This window comes from Brassica oleracea, chromosome C5 (genome assembly GCF_000695525.1).
Source record: "Brassica oleracea var. oleracea cultivar TO1000 chromosome C5, BOL, whole genome shotgun sequence".
Lineage (NCBI taxonomy): Eukaryota > Viridiplantae > Streptophyta > Magnoliopsida > Brassicales > Brassicaceae > Brassica > Brassica oleracea.
The window spans coordinates 12708949-12712267 of record NC_027752.1 but is presented as its reverse complement, the minus strand read 5'-3'; positions in this window follow the sequence as shown (position 1 = coordinate 12712267).

Below are 3319 nucleotides of genomic sequence, written 5' to 3'. Positions count from 1 at the left end.
ATATTTCATAAAAAGATAAAATATCAAATTCTAGTAATTTAAAAATCAAAATATTATTTTAATAAATATTTTAAATGTAAAAGGTTTTTTTCAAAAACTTTGAATTTTTTTCAAACCTTGAAATTTGTAGTAAATTTTTAAGATATTTTTTAGATTTACTCAAATCTCAAATTTTCTTGAATTTACTCAAATCTCGGGGTTTTTTAAATTTACTCAAATCCTTTTGTTATATATTCACCTCTTGCTACATAAATTACATGTATGCAAAAAAAAAAAAAGAGTTGTTGACATTATATTTATCTCAACTACTTCAACCTGCAGTGATATTCTTAGGTTTAATTTAGAGTTTAGATGTGATACCATTGCCCAATATTGGTTAAAACAATAACGATTGTCCAATCTTCTACCAGAATATGTTTGAAGATTAAATGATTATCGCTCGTAATTAAACGTTAACTAGCCACACAAAATATCATATTTTGCTACTAAAAGATTGACTAGTAAAAGTTAAGATGAATAGAAGTAGATTCGTCTGAATGTGCACGGAGGATGAAACAGCTGTGAGGTTGTTTTGTCACTGTGGTTTGCGTTTGCATGTTAAGGGTTCAAACAGTTGTCGTCTATGGCTCCTCGTCCTCTTCTCAGGTATTGCTTACCCTTTGTCCTATCCCCGTCGCTGCAAGGTGGTGTTGCTATGGCTGTGTGTGTTCATGAGCATTTCAGTACCGCATCGCTAGTTGTTCTCTCGTTTCTCAAACGGGTTTCGACAGTATTGCGCAGATGAGACCGGCTCATGTTCTGTGATGCTGGAGTAAGGTTCGATCCGAGTATCTAATTGGGTCAGTCGGGTCGTCTCATGTCGAAGTGGAGACTTTCTTGAGGAATGGTCATCCCAGTGCCTTCCTCGTAGGCAATTTCTCTTCTTATTCGCAGGTACCGAAGAACTCGACTTTGCTTGCCTCTTTCTCACCCGTTTCATGTCTCGAGCTGGTGGGGTTTCAGAGGTTCCGGTTGCTGCTCTTCGGGTATGTTTCATATTCCTCTCTTCCTTCTCGGCATTAAGTTTTTCAATATCAGTGGAGGTGAAAAGCTCGGAGAGATCGTTAAGAATTAGCTACTTCCGTGATGATATGGGATGTTCCGGTAACCGAGGAAACGAGGTAAACGCCACTTCTCGTGATTACCATCAACGGTAGAGAACGAAGATTGATAGTCTAAGATTCACGGAGTTCACTAGCGGAACACACCGGTGTGGTGGTTGAGCTAAGCTAGTGAATTTCGTTTTTGATTTAGATCATTGTGTTTGATCCGAGTTTATAAACCGAAACTTGAATTCCCATTCGGGTTGATTAATAAATAAATGTTATTAAACAAAAAAGTAGTTTCTTTGGATACTTCCGCCTCTCTAACATTTGTCAATGAGTTCGACATATCGTATTTGGTAAATGTAGTTCATACAAATCATTATAGGTACCTGCTTCCTCCTTACCCAGATCTTAAGACTTAAAGCTTTTCAATGTCCAGGTACAAAATTCACTGGTCCAGCTAGAAGTTTATTTTCTATAATATATCATCAAATGATCAAAATACATAATTTAAAGAAGTAATAGTATTTTTTTAATTATTTTTTTCCTATATGGCTTGTCGATAAAAGAGATAATGGAAAGTGGTGCCGATAGTGATTGGTGGAGACGTTCGTGCAATAATGTAACACGAAGTCAAAAACACGTACTTTCTTATAAAGTCAACGTAAGCAAACGACCAAAATAACAAAATCAGGCACGTGGATGTGTGGTTGATTGTCTTTAGTTTTTCATCACTACACATATACGTTTTCTGACAAATTAATTAAATCTTTAGTACGTGGACGTTACGTGACAAGAACAATGCTTGCGCTATGCGATCACACGTACATGTTTGCATGTTGATGTTGGAAAGCGAGATTTTTTTGTCGCTCGTGAAAAAAAATACTCCTTCCGTTTCACATATATACGATATTTTGGGTTAATGCACAAAAATTAAGAAACTTACTTTTCTCTATAAAATACTTTTAAAGATATAATTTTTTAAAAAATACTGTAAAAGCTAATTAGTTGAATAGTTTCCAATAAAATTAAAATTAACCTTAAAACTTTAAAATATATTATATTTTGAAACAACATAAACCTAGTAAAACATCTTGTATAATTCTGTCGAGTCTTTGAGGCGTGGTCTCATTGGTAGTCTCCTATTACCCATTATCGAGATTCGAGACTTTAAGCCCATAGAAGAATATACCGGTAACAGCATGGCTCGTTTAAACATTTAATCACATCGTATGACTCGTATCCATTAATTTTACGTTTTACAAATCACGACCACAAACTCACTAATTATGCTGTATAATACGAAAAACGTGTCCATGACTAAGCATAAAACGATGCGAGATCTACTTAAAACGATAATTATTGAAAACTTGAAAAAAAATCCAACAATTAAGAGAACTAATATGCATCTATGACCTACCATACGCTACGCACATGCATATTTATTGTACTGATCTCCACCAATCGTACGTATAAGAAACATTATCCAGTAAATGTAGCTACCACATTTTTCAATACCTCTACAACTTTTCCAGATCTAGTAATGCACCTCGGAGTCTTGTATTGACCAATGAAAACACCCTGTGAAGAAAGAACAACCTCCGGCCAGTGATATTGATTTAGGTTCCGAATGGTAAAAGTAGTTCAAGCGGTGCAGATCAAGCGGAACAAATGCAGATCAAGCGGATCATGCAGGAGAGATGCAGATCAAACATGACAAGTTATTTTTAGAAGTTATGAATTGTAAAAGCAGTTCAAAAATACATATCGTATTTTTTAAACAATAAAAATTACACCAAAATATCAAAACACAAAATGAAAAAATACATAAACAAAGGTAAAATAATTTAATGATTTGCTCATAACATATCTGCAATATTATTTCTAATGTTTGTCATATGATCTCTATTGGGGTCAAAAACGGTTACGACGGAATTACCACCCGAAAATCTTCGGAGATCGTATTTCCGAAAGAGATAGTAAAAAGGAAGATGTAACTTTCGTAAAATATAACTAAACACGAAGTTTTTACGAAGAATTATCCTTGAAGATTCAAACCAAACTAACCAAGCTCGACCGTTGCGTAATTACCACGCATACACGCTGTCCGGTCGCTGCATAGCAACCAAGTCCGAGCCAAAGCTCGGTCGCTACGAAGCGACCGAGCTCGAGTCAAAGCTCGGTGGCTACGTAGCGACCGAGCTCGAGCCAAAGCTCGGTCGCTACGTAGCGAC